Below are 19187 nucleotides of genomic sequence, written 5' to 3' on the forward strand. Positions count from 1 at the left end.
GCCACGGGAGGGGATCATTGGCCACAGGGGGGATCACTGGCCACGGGAGGGGATCACTGGCCACATGGGGAGATCACTGGCCACAGGAGGGGATCACTGGCCACAGGAGGGGATCACTGGCCACAGGAGGGGATCACTGGCCACATGAGGGGATCCACTGGACTGTGGGGGGATAATCACTGGCCAGTGGACGGGGAATATCATTGGCCACTGGACTGGGGGGAAGAAATCACTCGCCACTGGACTGGGGGGGGGATATCACTGCCGACTGGATTGGGGAGGGGGGGGATACCTGGATTAGGGGGGGATATCACTGACCACTGGACTGAGGGTGGGAAGATATCACTTGCCACTGGACTAGGGGGGGATCATTGGCCACTGGACTGAGGGAGGATATCACTGGATTGGGGGGTCTAGGAGGGATATCATTAGCCACTGGGATAAGGTAATATAACTGGTCTAGGAGAATATCACAGGACTGGTGGGGGGGATATCACTGGCCATTGGACTGGTGGGGGGGGGGATATCACTGGCAACTGAAGTATGGGGGGGAGAATATCACTGGCCCCTGGACTAGGGGGGATATCACTGGTCACTGGAATGGGGGGGGGGGGGGGGGGATATCACTGGACTGGGGGTCAGGATATCACTGGCCACTGGACTGGGGGGATATGGGGACTGTGTGTACTGTATGTTACTATAATGGGGGCAGTGTGTACTAGATGTCACTTTTATGGGGGCAGTGTGTACTGGATGTCACAATTATGGGGGGAAATGTGATCTGGATGGGGGGGGGAGTGCGTGCTGGAGGAGAGAATTATGAGGAAAGAGTGATCTGAATGTCACTTATTGAGGAGACTTGTGTATTGGATGTTACTATTATGGGGGGGGGGCGGGGGGGTCTGGATGTCACTATTATGGGACAGTGTGATCTGGATATCACTTTTATGGGGGCTATGTGTACTGGCAGTACCGACTTACAGAAAACTCCTAGTTACAGGAGGACCTCTGGATCTTGGTAATTTACTGAAATTGCTTTCTATAGAATGACAGCAAGCAGAGATTTAGAAAACCGTGAGAAATTGATACTGAAAGTATATTGGAAAATTGTATGACTTTTATCACGCAAACCATTACATTAATTTGCTGAAATGGGCATTCACCTTTGCCAGTATTATGGGGGTTATATGCACAATGATGTCATTATTTTGGGTGGGCACAACTACAAGGGCAGAAATAGTATAATCACGCCATCACATTCTGCAGTGCTGTGCAGATCATGGGGTACACATACAAATAATATTACATTACAGAGAACAACCATATGGAACAATAGGAGTCCCTGCTCGCAAGAGCTTACCATCTATATTGCTCTGTAAATGGCAATTTATAAAAGAATACAGTTCTGGCATTTGGGATTAGAGGAGTAAAAAAAAATGTGTATATATTCATATGGATTAAAAAAATATTAATTGGAAAACAGAAATTGTGACTACCCCCCCCCCCCCCACCCCCGTAACCTCCTGATGTATCTGAGATGCTTTACTATTTTACTACTTTATTTAGGATTCCATAATAATAAACTAAACATAATAAATAATATACATACATTTGAAAAAGATATTATTTAGTTAAATGTGTTGCAAAAGAAAACAAAAGACAATTCTTTGGATGGGTTTAAACTAATTCAAGACATAGCTAAAAAAAAACAGTGGCATGTCAATTATTACCACAGATTCCTCCAAAAGGCATGGGGGGCTCCGGGATCGCGCTGCTGTCCTCATTTGTTTCTATGGGAGACCCTATACAACCCTGTGCTCAGCTGTGTTCCCATAATAATAATAATGGTAATAATTCTTTATTCATATAGCGCACACAGATTACGCAGCGCTGCACAAAGCATGACAAATTGGTCCCATAGAAATGAATGGAGGGAGCTGTGCGTGCATGGCCGCCGGTCATCATAGACAGTAGCCATGGCACGGGGGGGGTCCTTCCTGCCTGGTTTTGACATAGAATCTTCATCTTGTAATTATTTATGTCTCAAAACTTGGCAACCAGCAGGAATCCTGGATGTAAGTCCACAGCAGCCAATCAAAGTATAGCTTTCATGTTCTGAGCAGCTCTAGAAGAATGGAAGCTGTCCTGCGATTGGTTGCTATGGGTGATGAGGCCTAGTATACACAATGTAAGCCTTTATATCCAGTATAGTATCAAGTGCACCATAATTATATATACTAAACAGTAATTCACATATTATAACATAGCGCCAGGGCAGAAATGAGCAGTGTATATGATAATGGCGCAGTCATTATTGACCGCAGTTTATTATAGGACGGTTACATCAGTTTCATACGGTCGATGTATAGGAAAGAGTTTGGTGGTGATCAATGCCGATTACAGGCCATGCACGTCAGCCATTAATGAAAAGCGTGTTTGTATAGGGAGGGTGCTGCAATCTGCTCGCCATTTTCCGCTTCCCTGAATTAATTCTACACGACATTGATCTGTTATGGGGATTCCCCTTTAAGTGATTACGTTATTGACCTGTATTGGTGAGGGGTATATAATGGTATAGACGCTATACATAGAGGAAACTCTAGCCAGACAGCTGAGGGCTACAATGTTTGAGCACTTGGCAAGTAAATTGAATTAAAAAGCGATCTGCATTTGTGGTGACATTTTATTGAAGTCTAAATGTTCAGAAGATGCGATACTAACTCGATTTCCAGTGACAGGGGAGAATATTCATAACCGCATTAAGGTCACAGAGGAAATGTTATTTTGTGTAAGGACGATCTGTAATATCAGGAGTACATTACTTAACCCAGCGTGTGCCAGAGACTGCTGGTAGATAGATAACGCAGGATAACCCCCCCCCCCCTCCCCCTATAATCGCTAGACGCTTTGTACTTGGGGAGGAGGACGCATTACAATAGGAAAAATGACAGATTGCAAAAAAGATTTTTCGAGAAGGAGGCCCCCTGCTGGCGCTGGTTTATGTCTTCATCCCTGCTGGACAGGTTGCTCCATTGCTTTATGTCAAACATTTCAGATTTAAAACCCAACATGGCAGAAATCTGAGGCTGCTCTATGCAGCATTCAGAGGGGTTAGTCTTGGAAATCTAAAATAAAAAGAAATTAAATTCTTAGTCACATTTGGATGAAGTTGTAGAAATCATATTTGCGAAGGATGCAGAATGTTCTCAGATTTTGGTTTGGCATTAATTCTGAATCAAACATTAACTACTTTGTGCCATGTCACCCATGATATGAGGGGTGGGTCAAGCTACCTCTTGCAGATGGTATACCTTTGGACTTAATTTTTGACTTTACATTTTGGCAGTTTTGTTGGATGTGCACAAGTAAGGCCGGCTCCAGCACTGGGAAAGTGCTGGGGCCCAGGGCTGCTGGGGGGCCCACATAATTCTGTACGTAACTAACGCATGGGGGTGAGAACACTTGTAGCTAATGAATCCATAGGGTGAAAGGAGGTTTATATAAAATAACCAAGAGTGGGTTGTTTTTTTATAATAAACTAGGGAATATTTTAGGGAACAGGAGACTATTTTAGTTTCAAAATATTTAATGCCGCCATCACTGCAAAGGGGCCCACTGAGGCTCTGTCGCCCAGGGGCCTACCGAAACCTGGAGCCTACCCTGAGCACAATGTTATTACAGGGGTTGTACTAATTTTGCAGATTAAAACAATCTGATCGATGAGGGTCTGACTGGTCACAGGGTCCCAACAGAACGGGTCTCTTTCTCACTAATGGGTGGAGCATACCTTCTAACTGTCTTGGATCCAGCGGGATAGTCCCAGTTTTTATGATTTCCCATCAGCTGCATGTATGTCCTGGGACATCAACTCTCCCTCCAGTCACGGACAAAGTTGAATGCATAGATAATGCAGAGAGATGTCAGCTCTTTGCATTATCAATGTGCCTCTCCTACTGCTCTGTGTAGCATAGACGGCAGTCATGATATGAAGATGTCATCCTGCCTGCCAGGTTCAGTGCTACACACATCAGATAGAGTAGAGCTGCTGCAGGGCTAATGTGGAGAGAGGTAAGTATCTTAAGAGGAGTAAAATAAGAAGAGGAACTGCTGGAGGGGTACAATGTGAGGGGCAAAATATGAGGGGGCCCAGATGTCAGGGGGAGCTGGCAGAGACGCAATGCGACTGGGAGTTAAGGGGGCAAAATGTGAGGAGGAAATGGGGGGCAGTAAATGGGGAATTATACTGTTTGGGGTGGTGTAAGGGGCAGAGCAAAAGGTGGGGCTTAGGACAAACAAATTTTTGGTGGCTAAACTAAATCAAACTGGGAGGTAGGCATGCATTCTGAAGCTACATTTAATGTAAGTGTCAGAAATTGCTGAACGCTGTGATCAACAATTTTATGACGTTGCCATCCTATTGAATGATGTGGCAGTAGGCATGCTCGACCTGAAGCTCCACCCATTCCCTGAAATGGTGGTCACAGCAGTCAGATCCTCACCAATCAGCTTGATGTATCCTATCCTGTGGATAGGGGAAAGCTTGCAAATCCCTTTAAGCTGCTTGGCTCCAATACAAAATCTGTACCAGGCCCCAACTATAATGTATTGTTTATTGTATTGTTTCCTCATATTGGCAAAGATGCCTTATAGGCCCCCTAAGGTTCCTTGGCCGGGTCCTCAAGTTACGCCCCTGACTGTGTACACTATGTGAATTCTATGGGGCAGAAGGAAGAGAATGTATCAATGTCTTGTTCTTGCCTCCTCTGCACTGTGCTAACATGTTTTATGATGCCCCTGATAGACAATTTGCATCCGTGGATATAAGGTACAGATGTGTGCACATTACAGGTAAGTGAATAGACAGCAGTGCATTATCCAGGATTAATAGGGGGATGTGGACCTGGCTTTACAAGGGTCACAGGTCACTGGGGGCGGTTCAGTATTATCTAGTACAGACATGTGTTCCTAATGGTTCCCAAACAGCGCACCGCAGCTGAATAGTCGACAGATTTTCCTAAACATTAACATCATTAAAATGACCATCTGGACGGGGAAGAACAGGTAGGGTAAGGTGGGGCACTGAAAAATTACATATGTTCTTTGGGACCTTCTAATGGACTGGTACAGGCCATAGTCATGTACTCGTATATATCTGTGTATTGTCTGTCCATTCCAGGATTTCTGACAGGTCCGGTGGACCCCTTAAGTGCAGATTCATAGGGATAGGGGTGACATAAATCTTAACACATTCAAAGTTTAGGGCCAACATGAGAAAGTTTGTGGAAAATGCAATGTATACAATATCATTTTCCAGAAGAGGAGAAATCAAGGACTTTTGTGGCACCCGGGGTATCTGCTGGCAGCCTCTCATTATCCCTGCGGTGGGGATCATATAATATATGGTTATGCGAAGTCCTCCAGAGTTGGTGACTTTTGCTCATGAGTCCTTAGCTGCACACACCCCTCTATGATAACCATATGTCCTTGTACATTTCTTCTTCATCTTTAGACTTGTTGAGGCAAGATACATAAGCCAAATAAGAGAGGATGTAGTTCTGAATGTAGATAAAATCCATTTATCTGTGGGTTAGTATCTGTTATGATCCGTGATCATATCTGATGAAGCTTATCTCCGGCCTGGAAGGATGGATCTTCATGAAATGGGATACCTCAAGCAACCATCTATACCCATTAGTGAAATTCCCAAAAAGTGGGGCCCATTTCTGGAATCTTGTATGAAATGGGGAGGGAGCTACATCAATGAATGACTTATATGACTTTACATAGCCTAAGATAGTCACATACATACCCAAAAAGTGACCATATAGTAGATATATGTAGATTAAAGACCAATCCTTGAAGCTGGGATCATCTGAGAATGATGCTGCCATAATCCCCTAATCTGACATTGCAGCACTCTCTTCTCTTGCATGATGTGCTTAATCCCGGGCCGGCGAGAGTTAACGCAGCAGCAGCGAGAGGGGACGCAGCAGTCTGTGATATGTCACATAAATCTGGGGAGATTATTCCATCTTCCAGTGATGTCAGAATAATTAGTAACACACAGACATTACTTACAGGAGCATTACCCATCCCTGGAACCTGTGCTGCCAGTGTCTCAGTCTGTGCTCTTCACACACAGCGTCAAGGACTTTACAGCATTATTTACAGGCTAAAGTGACTCAAATAGGAAAAAATAGAATGGAATAAATAATAGTCTAAAAAAATAATAGTCCAAATAATAGAAGATAACTCAGCAAACAGTGCCACATCACATGCCAGCGTCCGGTGCCCCCACCTGGGCACGGATCTATGCTTAGGGTTTGAAGGATTTACCAAACATCAAAGGAAATCTTAGCGTAACATTTGGCAATCTTCCGTTTATCTCATAAGATAAGCAGCAGAGCTGTGTGATAGCTGCTTATCTCCTGTTATCCGGCCATACTACTGAGCTTTTCCATAGGTTTGGAAAAATTCTGCAAACAATCTAAAATATACTGGCACATCCTGATTCTTCCCTGACAGCTTATGACAGGGGGAGATAAGGGTCGGGAATATTTATGCGTATTCAGCTGTACAGTTCAATAGCTTTAAGGGTTTTTCCAGTGTTGGACCCTTTGTTCATTGAGCGTCCAACGCCCAGCGCCCCCCCCCCTCTGATCACATATTGCTGGTTACCTCCATTACTAGATGGACAAACAGAATCATCCAATTCATCTAATGTCCAGGAACATGGCCAAACTTTCTCTCCTGTTGGGGGTGAGCCACAGGTGCACCCAAACATGCCATATTAGGCCGGTGTTTTATCAGATGTGTAGGGCTGCCTTAAAGGGAATCTGTCCAAATAGGGAAAAAGAGAACACAGCGCAGGCAATGTATACAATTCAATAGTTATTGGCAACTAGAAGAGATGGTGTGGTCACAGAAGTGGTTTGTTCATAGAAGTATCTTAACGGTGCTGCTGCAATGGACCTTTAAACCGAGACTGGCAGGTGTTGGTTCATATGTTCATGGAAGAGATGAAAAAACGATAAGGTCTTGTAATGCGCTGCTTAGTGAATTCAGATTTTTATTTTCAAAAACATAAACAAGATGGACTACGCGTTTCGGGAACGAACCGTTCCCTTCATCAGGTCCGATAGTATATTCCTCAATGTGGTAGATGTCATACAGCGTTCCAGCTGAACTGCCGCGCGCTTACCTCTCCATCACGCGTTGCATCCTCTATTTACCTAGACGGCATCAGAACCCTGAACTGCTATCACCCTCAATTCAACTATTGGGACAGAAGTGTCTACTACTTTGACGTCTACCACATTGAGGAATATACTATCGGACCTGATGAAGGGAACGGTTCGTTCCCGAAACGCGTAGTCCATCTTGTTTATGTTTTTGAAAATAAAAATCTGAATTCAAACTTTATAAGTTTTCCAATGCTGTTTTCCATGTCTTCCAATGCTGACTGCAGCTGGAAAATTTAACCTATGTTCTCATTCAGCATCTAGTCAGAGGGGTGGGGCTTTCGTCATAGCAGTCAAGTAAGCAGTCGTCGCCTTACTATGCCTCCTTATATCTAGAAGGAGACACTGGCCAGACAAGGCAGTGTAAGAGGAGCCAGGAGGCAAGCACACGATGCCAGTACAGAGAAATAAGGAGGAGTAGTTAGGCGACAAGGTGGCCATGATGGGGAGTGCCTGCTTGACTGCCATGACAAAAACCCTACCCCCCATGACTGGGTGCTGAACGAGAATATAAACTCATTTTTTAGGCTGCCAGCAGCATTGGTAACTTATAAAGACATGGCCAGCAACCAGCAACAAGAAAAATGGCCATGTAAGGTACTTTTTGTGGTTTACAAATGTAGGGGCTGGTGACAGGTTCCCTTTAATAGTCTGGGAGATAACTATTACATACCTAAAGAAAGGTTTGACAACCCCCTCATCTCTATTCATACTCCAAGAGTACAGTGCAAGATGAAAATAGTCCATCTTGCCATCTGTGCTCAGTTCTAACTATAACTATATACTGTATATATATATATATATATATATATATATATATACACACACCGGTGTATATGTGTAGGTGTCGCCCAGCTAACACGGTCTGGAGCTGTGGGGGTAGATATTCTCCTGCACGCGCAGGCACTGATATGGCTGATAATGGAGAGCACTTAGCTGGACTGTAATTGTTAATATGATGTGACGTATCTCAATTTCTGTCAAGGTGGAAGAAATGTGCGGCTGTCTATGAACATTATTAATGGTCTCTACCCTGCGGTGGGCGGCCCACCATGACCACAGGTGCCTAAGGCAGAAGTATTGTAATGTTTGCATTATACTTTTTTGTCTCTAAGTTCCACTTCTTTAAATACTGATGTAAAATACTGATAAAATACAGATGACCCAGTCCCCGCTGTTCATTGTCCGCGATCATGGACTCCGGTGCGATTCACTAAGATCGTGCGCCCGATATCCTGCATGTGTCGCTTCCCCGCTCAGGTCCGCCGGAGTTCACCTTCGTCTTCCTAAGTGCATTGTCTTGCGACACAATTTAAATGTTAAATCCCGTGCTCACTCCGAATCCGTCAGATCGTCCGACGGCCGACCCGCCAATTTCTGTAGCATGAAAGCCGACACCGATGTGCCAAAATCCGATCGTGTGCGACACAATCCCCTTCTTAATGCCTGTCCCAGCGGTGTGATCCCTGAAAACGTCGGAAAACCAGACAAAAATGCGGCCGCGGGACCCTTAGTAAATAAGCCCCATGGTGTCAAAGTGGCTTCGCACTTACGAAAAAATACAAGCTTGCATACAATATGTGCATGGTGGAGTACGCAAATGTTAGCGACCATTGCTTTCCAAAATGAAAGGGACTCCGCTGCAATACCGAGCGCAGTCACTGTACAACATAAGGCACTGTATACTGCTCTCTTTTTCCACAGTTAATCAGGCATGATGTTAAGGCCCTGATTGATCCGATATCTGATACTGATGTCCTGGAAACCCCTTTTAACTCTAGAAATCATTGGAGGTCTCATCAACTAGACCACTATGACCACACATTGATAGCATTACCTAGCGATGTGCCACCAATGACGAGACAACCCAGTGACCCACTACCACATAAAAAGATGGGCCTGACAATCACATCTTAGCATAGTGTTGTTGATATGGGCACCATATTGGCAACCAACTTTATTGCCATTTACTTTCCCAAGGCACTGGTGATAATAAATAGAACGGGTCACCTTAGGGCCTTATATAAAGTATTGGTTTTTAATTTTCCATATATTGATCTATTTTCTCAATATTTGTAGAGATGTTTGTTTTCCTTCTCATACACACAATGGAGATGCTGGACAGTGAAGATCAGGCATGATGGGAGTTGTAGTTACAGGTCTACAGACCATTACCTACTATTTTTACTATGAACATGATTATGAATCCACTTTTATATCAGAAAGCACGTCTGTGAGACCCTAAGACTTTGAGGTGACCTTAAATCCCCTGAGTCTTGGGGTTAGTTCTCAGGTAAGGGCAGCGGGGCTTCAGAATCTACCTCCACGTAGATGTGCGTGCTCGCCATACACAAAATCATTCCCACAGAGAGCAAGCTGCTGCCAGTATCTGTTACTATAGTAACAAGATGAGAGAGCGCGAGATGGGGGGGTAGCGGACGTTGCTCGTGATGAGGGAGCAGATTAACTCGCACCGTGTGAGTTTCAGGACAGAATGCAACGTGTAAGCAACACTGCGAGGGTTAATAGGGCGATATATACCGGGTGGGCGTCATGCCAGGCGATGGGGAGTGGTATGGATTTATAAAGTGACATTATGAGATGACGATGGACAAGGGGCTGAGGCCTCTACGGTACAGATCCATCATACAGCCCTATACTAACCATATATACAGGTTTCAGTAAAAATGGGCAAGCGCATCCAAAGAATATTCTGCAATATATGACACCATAGGGACTCCATGTGGCCGCACCTGACTGTAGGAGCAAAGATCCTGCACCTTTTTTTACACCCATTTTGATTTTAACCATACATTGCAATAGCTTTATAAATCTGCACCTACAAACAGTCCCAAAAGCTGGCATGGTATACAGAGCTGGCATGGTATATATGAAGCTGGCATGGACATTGGCCGCCAATGTGTTGTTTTTTCTTGTTTTCCATGCATTGTGCGGATTTACAGATGTACCCAGCGCCCGCCTGCTTCATGTGTGCCAACCGCTGACCCTCTCGCCTGGAAGATGTCCTTCTCTGTAATCGCTGCCTGATGAGGCAACCTGCTGGATGGATGTACAATAGACTCAGTCTCCTTGGGAACATGAGCAAAACTTAAGGCTTATTTCTGTATAAATATTTTTAGAACGAGAAAAAATTTTAGAATTTGAGAAACGATGTCTCCTTGGATGAGAGAGTAATGGATGGATGTGCCAGACCTCCTTCACAGATTATATACAGGGCAACCGAGGAGAACCTTAAACCTTAAAGGGCATTATCGGTACCCAGCACCTTGCTCCCCCCCCAAAACTTTTTTTTATATTCCCTATTTTTTGGATTTCTTGTTTTTTGTTGAATTTCCAAAAGACATATCAATTTCCATTCTACATTCTGTTCAGGAAGATCTTTCCTTGCTGTCAGTAAATAGAAACATGCCCTGATTAGGGTCATTAAAAGGGTTGTACCATAATTGATACTTGTACAAAAAAAAGAGATCTATCACTCGAAATCCATAATAAATCATCCAATTCTTTATACTTTAAATCATAGTACACCAAAATTGTGGAAATATCACAATTGACAATTCTCAGATCAGCGCGTTTCGGCTTACCAGCCTTAGTCTAGATCAAGGCTGGTAAACTGAAACGCGTCAATCTGAGAATTGTCAGTTGCAATGTTTCCACAATTTTGATCTACTATGATTTTATAGAACAAAGTATTGGAAGATTTATTATGGATTTCTAGTGCTGGATCTCTTTCCTTTTTGGAAATTGTTTGTAATCCATTTGATCTTTGTGTCCTTCCGTGACAGTGAGCTGCCAGATCTCTATTTGGATTGTGTTATAATTGATACTTATCTCCTATTCACAGGAGAGGGAAACGTATCTGATTGCTAGGGGTCCGACCACTGTTCCATGTTCTGTTGATTCTTGGGGTTCCCAGTGGTCACGCCAGCGATCAGACGCTTATACTGTGAGTAGGTTAAAACTTTCTATAGTATTGTAGCCCCTTAAAACACTACTATTCTAGGACTCACCTGTAGGATTCACCAGGAAAGCTCCAGATGCAAACACCAGAAGCATCTATAAGCCCCCATTTAGATAGTGTGAAGGCTGTAGGCTTTTTGTTCACTACATGGAATAGCACAGCCATAGGGAGCCTATCAACAATGTATCTGGTGTCCTGGGTTCGAATCCCACCCAGGTCAACATCTGCAAAGAGTTTGTATGTTCTCTCCGTGTTTGCGTGGGTTTCCTCCGGGTACTCCGGTTTCCTCCCACACTTCAAAAACATACTGTTAGGTTGTTTAGATTGTGAGCCCCATGGGGACAGGGACCAATTTGACATGCTTGTGCAGCGCTGCGTAATCTGTGTGCGCTATATAAATAAAGAATTATTATTATTATTATGTATCTATAGAGCCCAATCCATTGGTGTCATATATCAGAGAATCTTTCATATAGGAACAGCATAAAAATACCCTTACACAGCTCAGGGCTCGTCACAGTGTATCAATGCTATCTGCCTTGTAACAAGTATCATTTTGTATCAGTTGGACATCATCATTATTGGTTTATCATTGACAGCAAGCAGAGATTTTGAAAATGGTGAGGTGCCCAAACATAAAGAATATTAATTACATGTTAAATGGAAGCATCCCTTTAAGGGCCTTCTGTCTCACCCATTGAGATATATAAATGTATACACACACACACACACACACACAGGGAGAGCGAGCGCCGGCGATTATGTTAATGCCGCTACTGATATAAATCAGGGAAGCTATACTTAGCCGTGACGTGTGATTGATATTTTTGATCATTTTAAGTAAACAGGATGAAACAGATGTTGGTGCGAGAAGCGTTCTCCATACATAAGTGTATGTGTTAAAACATCCATTCATTATACATTTCCTGGGGGGCAATGAATACTTTTAGATAGGGAGGGGGTCCAATCAAGGAGGCCACTGGAAGCCTGGCCTCTACACTCCAAAACAAAGGCCACCACTTCTGCTGTACATTCCTCTTATCAGGGCAGCCCAGGAGGCAAATTCCGACCCTCCTGCTGTGGATCTGACACATCTTAAGACCCGGCAGAAGGGGATTGTGTTGGCTTTATCCTGAAAATGGGAAAATTTCTGACACGGCGTAAAATAAGGAATTAGTCCAAACCATGGACGGTAGGAGCAATATCCGAAAATGAGAAGCGTTACCAACCAATAAATTATTGTATATGGCACAAATGGGTGATACAGGTATCAATTAGATCCAGCAACCTCTTATAAGCTGGCAAAATTTCTTAAAAATAAGTAAGAAATACAAAAAAATCTATAGTAAAAATCCCTACACAAAGTAATATTTGAGCAGGGAGTTCCATCTTTTTTGATGGTTTATAAAATGACTTAATGTAGTCAGAGCACTAGATTAATTACGGATGTGAAATCAGACCTGTATATCAATATCAGACCCGAAATCGTGTCCCTAAATCAATATCAGATCCAAGAGCAAACCCCTGTTAATATCAGACCCAGACCAGTCCCCTATATTACCAATAACCACGGACCAGATCACTGTATTAATATCATACCCTAGACCAGGTCCCTCCATTAATATCAGATCCCAGATAAAATTCCTGTGTTAATCTCAGACCCCAGACCTTTATATACCAGTATCATACCCCAGACCAGTCCCCTATATTATCATCAACCCAGATCATCAGACAAAAGACCCTTATAATAATATCAGACCAAAAACCAAGCACCAAGTCCAATATCAGATCCAAGAGAAAACTCCTATTTTAATATAAGACCCCAGACTAGGGCCGACCCCTATATTGATTTAAAAATCCATAACACAACCCTTTATTGATGTCCGAATCCAAACTAGAAGCCTATATCAATATCACAACCCACAGCATACCCCTTATGTTAATATTAAACCCCAGAACTAACTCCTTATATTTGTCTATATCTGACCCCAAACCTCGCCCTGTGTTCATATCAAATGCCTGACCTCCAATTCTATTTGGATGAAAGATGAGATTATTTGTGAATTTGGGTTTTGCAGACGAGTATAGTCGCCTGTTCCTATTATCGCTTATGTATGGAAATGAACTGTGTCATTGATTTGCAGATGTCACACTCAGACAGGGTGTAGATGGTTTACATAAGGTGATAAAGGGTTGTATCGCAGGCTGCGACTGCCGCTGTGTAGATTTCTAGGTCACATTGTGAGAGAGATTACCATCACATGCCAAAGAAAGCAAAAGGGAAACAGCAGCACAGAGCATTTCAGGGGTGGAATGAACCATTCACTTTTTATGGTTAGGTAAGTGGTTGTTGGATGGTTTAGGATTCTTATATTAGTGGCCAATGTGACGACTGCTGTTACATCCTGAGGAGGACAACCTATGGCCTGAGGGTGATGCCACGCATGGCGTTTTGAAATCGCTCTTGGTCCGTTTTTAAGCAGTCCGTCCAAAAACGCATGCATTGAAAAACGCATGCGTTTTTGACAGGTTTTACCAATTATCTTAATTAAAACTGGTGAAAAACAGATGCGTTTTCAAAAAATGTATGCGTTTTTGGACAGACTGCTTAAAAAAGGACCAAAAACGGGTTCAAAACGCCATGTGTGGCATCACCTGAGCCTGCAGCTAAGGTTGTAAACATGGAGACAGTCACAAACCCATAGCAACCAATCAGATTGCTGAATTAGTTCTCCAACTGCCATTTACAAGATGTTATCTTGAATCTAATTGGTTGCTAGGATCAACACTAGAAGTTATGTACAAGGCTCGATCATCTTTTCATCTAACAGGCCGGATCTGGAATATTTTCGGATACCAGCGTCTGATTTCCCAACACTGCCACTCACTGGCGCATTATATCTCCACAAGTCACTTTCATGGGGACAATTCCAATGTCTGGAGTTTATTATTGATTTTTTGATAAGAAATGAATGAATACATTTACAAAATTATACTACGGTATAGGAAAGTGATGAGATGGAAATTCCACAGCAGCACAGAGTATTTCAGATTATGGGGAAGACTGTGACCTATGTGGTTAAAATATAATGAGGTAAATAGGTGTAGGAAACAAAAGGATGAAAAACAGCAGCACAGAGTGTTTCAGGAGAGAAGTGTTAATGATCTTGCTGGCGGTCGTGATATTTCAATGCAATAATGCTAATGAGATCAGGGCTGCATGTGACAGGTGGAAGAAGCCAAGAGTCCTGCAGTGCAGAGTGTTTCAGGAGAGGATATTTATATGTTATAGTGTACAGGAAATACAAGAGGTAGGAGCCTCGTCCAGAAGAGCTTACACTCTACAAGCAGCTCCAGACATGTCAGATAAAAGGGGGTGCTGAGTTGAGCAGACTTTTGCTCCCCTTCAGACCTTTATAGAGGTACATATTGTGGCCTTCCTCAAAGTAAACCCCTAACATAAGCTCCAGAGGAGAGAGGACGCACAAGAGAAGTCATCTGTACACAACTCGGAGTGGTGTCACACGTGGCATTTTGAATTAGTTTTTGGCCCGTTTTTAAGCATGCGTTTTCAGTCTGTTAAAAACCGCATGCGTTTTTGACCAGTTTCAATTAAGATAATTGGTCAAACCTGTCAAAAACGGATGGGTTTTCAAAAAAAGCATTCGGTTTTTGATGGACTGCTGAAAAGCGGGCCAAAACCGCCACATGTGCCATCACCCTAAGAAGATAATTGTCACTGACCAAGCAAAGGTTATGTAGGGTGGCATCTAGGATAAGACTGGGCTGCAGTACCACGGACAGTCCACAGGACAAGAGTGGCGCTGATTCCAGAAAGAAGAGTACCATTAAATAAAGTGAAGATATTAAATTGGATTTGTGTAGGCAGCGCAGCGGAGGGGGTGGCATTAGAGAAAGCCAGAAAAGGCAGATGAGTCCAGGGGCAGAGGTGAGGATAGATTATTCATTCCTAACACAAAGAAGAATCTGTGCAGATATTTAGTACGAACTTAATGAATTATCAAAAAATTGATCAAACTGGGCACAGCACTCACAGAAATACACAAAATCCAATGTCCTCCGCATGTAATAAATATCCAGAGGACGGTGAAAAGTGCGGATTCAGATTTCCCTGGCAGCATTATGATAAGTCTAGTAAAGAGCGGGTCCTGCCCCACCAGATTTCACTGAGCTGGTCACTTCAGCCCATACATATATTCAGAGCCGACACAAAATCGCTGGACTGATTAATAGACGCGCGAGTATTTCACTTAAAAACCATTTAATCAATAGGAGGATTTATAACGTGAGCAATCTATGGACAACGGCCGAACCTGGAACTGGACTGAGCTTCCCTATCACACAGTATTAAAAGGGGAAGTCCACTGCTGAACACAATCGCTCACAGTTGGATAGCGTTTAGAAACTTAGCTGTTCATTGAGACCTAGTGGAGATTCCGTACGCATCCGGAAAATCCATCGTGCCTCTTTTTGTCTTAAGGTACGGTCCCAATTCCCTCCTCTACCTGTGGGTCTAACAAAATCAATGCCAATGAAGAAAAGACCTGTCGTATCACCCTGGTGTTCATCGTGGATGTGTCTAGCTAGTGATTTATCCCTGTTGTGTCTTATGTCACCTAAGGCCGGCGCCACACGTGGCACTTTGTCTGCGCTTGCAAACGCAGACCGAGTCACGCCCACCGGGCGCCTGCGATCGGGAACGAGCCACCGGTGTTTTGCGTTAATTTAACGCGAAACACCGGCGGCTCGTTCCCGATCGAAGGCGTTTCCATAGAAACGCCGATGCGATCGGGCCGAGGCCCGCCCGGGGGGCGTTTGCAAGCGCAAACAAAGCGCCACGTGTGGCGCCGGCCTAAATATTTTCTGTGATTCACTATTTTGATATGACTGATTACTATATACAGTCCATAACATAGTATATTAATACCTTCACCAATTTGTTGGATCGCTTTCTTCAATTTCCTTTTTTGATATGACTGAGCATCATACACAGTCCATAGCATAGTTTGGTATACAAGTATATTGGTATGTTGGTACCCTTACTAATATGCTGTATCAATAATTACTACTCTGCTCCAGTACTGAGCCACTCTGTTGTACATGCCTTATAAAATCCCTTTTTATGCATCTGGACCAATTCAGCGCCACAGGCACGCTTCGGTCCATCAATTTACTAGGTGTTCTATTTTTACACCTATCATGTATGAGGATTCTCATTTACTTACCTTTTGGCGTCTCCTCCCCTCTGCCGCTCTGTATCCGCCCACTTCTGGGATTCTTCCCATGGTGGACGGAGTGCATTGGGTGGCGTGCGCGCTCGGCAGTCCCGCCGGAGGCGTGCATGCGCGAGTCGCTTCTCAGTACCGACTCTGCACCGGAACCTTCCTTGTTTGGCGTACACTGCGCGTACACTGCGCGTGCGCCCGTCTCACCCACCTCCCAGCCTCAGGAACTACACGACTGGCTGGCATAGGTAGGTGACACGGGGTGGTGGTGGGCGTATCCCTATGTCTTAGCGCGCCCTTTTTAAACCCCTGCACGGATTCAGTCAGGACAACCCACTGGTTGAGACGGCGGTCACTAGGAGCATCACACTGCCTCCTACGGCTGCAAGCGTTACCTGGCTTTATTCCACTCCCTTGTTACCCCTACGGCATTAAGGTAAGGCCTTTTTCCACACAAACTGAACTGATACATGTATAGTACTACAAGTCCAGGCTGATCATTGGGGTTAACACGGCAACTAGTCACTTTCTCTAATAGGGCGTTTACTGAAGAACCCAGCGTTCCCCTGATGAGCCCAATAGGGCGAAACAAGCCTTGTCGGGATTTGGGTTTCTTTTTCTATTCTATGACACATTTGTGACCCTCATTTGTGACAGTATACGACGCCAACAGGCTTCAAAAACCTGTATATACCTGCTGAATAGGTCTGTAATAGGGCCAGTTACTGCAAACTTACTGTTTGGTCAGTAAGACCCGAGCCCAGATGGACTAATATCTATCAGTCACCCTTCTCTCTCCTAAACTCTTAAAGGGGTTATCCGGGCTTAAAAAAATTTTTATGGCCGGGCTGGGGAGGGCTAGTTAAACATAATAAACATGTACTTACCTCTTCCGGCGCCGCTGATGTCCCGCGCCGCGGTCACTTCAATCCGTGCTCCTGTAAACAAACAGGGGCACGGAAGCCGCGCACAGGGAGCTTCCGGTCCGCGTTGTGGACGGCTCCTCCCATCCGTCCCTATCTCTCAGCGTTGTAAGCGCTGGGAGATGGTGCGCATGGGAGCATCCGGCCGGCCGGAAGCTCCCTGTGCGCCCTTGTACTGAAACCGGCGCACAGAGAAGACCGGCCGCGGCGCGGGACATCGGCAGCACCGGAGGAGGTAAGTACATAACCCCTTTAAGTACTCTGCTTGGATCTTTACCTTTCTCACCTAAGACCCTATTTGACTACTTTGGACAGGCACAAAGACCAAGGTGAATTCTTTTGGGTATTTCCTTTAGGAGCCTTATAGAGTTACCTCACCTCTGATCCTTGAGATATACGAATAATGAACAAGGTGAGCCCTTGATATTATATTTACGTCACCATACTATCACGAGGTCACCATTATTTGACTCTCATACGATCAAATCTCTTCTTCCACAGACTGACTACCAGTGCGGAGGCCAAGTTCGCACCATTAAAGATTCTCTGAGCTTCATTTTTTTCTGTTTAAATCAACTAACAAAAGAAAGCACATTTTTAAATCACTGATTGTAATTTGTTTTTCACTTTCTAGAAGTGATTTCTTTGGGTCCTCATCTACTTGAGTTCGACTCACCCCCTTCTGGGTTTACTATATATATTTTTTCGCTTAAAAACGGGTTCAGAACCCCACGTGTGTCACCGGCCTTACCCTACAAGTAGCCAGTGAAGCCCAAACTTCAATGGAAAAGTGCCAAACCTGGAATTGCTCAGATTTTTCTTTTTTTACATTCTTACATAATCAATGTACCTACTTGTTTTCTTACTCCGCACTCTATCGGATACTACTTGGACCATGCCACAGGGGTAGAGTTCCCCTTTAATGATCTCTACTTATATAGGGGAACGCGAAAACCAATCACTGAGGGAACACACTGAGATGTGAGTCGCTAATAAAAATGTGGCTTCAGCATCAATCAAAGAGCCAATTTCTCAGAAAATGTGATTGATTCTCCAAAAATGGAATTGAGCGGCTTTTCATATAATCCGCAAGTTCTGACAGGGGAAAAAATTAGATGGAAAAAATTAAACTTTTCTATGGAACATTGACTAAGATCAGAATTTTATTTAAGGCGATATTTTGTATGCTGCAGGCTAGGTGACGCTTTATTAAAGGGGAAGATCGACTTTGGCCACTTCTGGTGGTGAACTACCAGGTCTGTGTTTAGATCCAAATATATGCAATACACACACACACATATATATATATATATATATATATACATCATATAAATATATCCAAATATAACGTCATTACACTGCAGTACTATTTAATAGTGTCCTTTATGGGTAGAATCCCATAAATGGTGAAATTTGACATGATGTATGGAGCTTCTATATAGATTTTAACTTGGTGTCCAAACTGGACACCCCTTTAAACAAGAATTTATAAAACAGTTGCAGCCAATCAGATTCTTTAATTCCATGACCTTCACTTTTAAAGTGACGGCAGCGTTCAGACAAGTTCCTATGGGAAATATAGTGGAAATATATAGTGGAAATATAGTGGTACTATAATTTGAGTTTGCATGAAACATAAAGAAACTTCTGATTACTTGCCAAGGTCAACAGCACTCACCGCCATCCCCATGACCCTAAATATTCCCATGAAAAGCAAGTGCACAGTAAAGGGGTTACAGGATTCCAGAGCATTTTTAGATATAGTCATACAATCTTTTGGAATGCCTTTCAGGGA

Source organism: Engystomops pustulosus, chromosome 9 (genome assembly GCF_040894005.1).
Source record: "Engystomops pustulosus chromosome 9, aEngPut4.maternal, whole genome shotgun sequence".
In the NCBI taxonomy this organism is placed as follows: domain Eukaryota; kingdom Metazoa; phylum Chordata; class Amphibia; order Anura; family Leptodactylidae; genus Engystomops; species Engystomops pustulosus.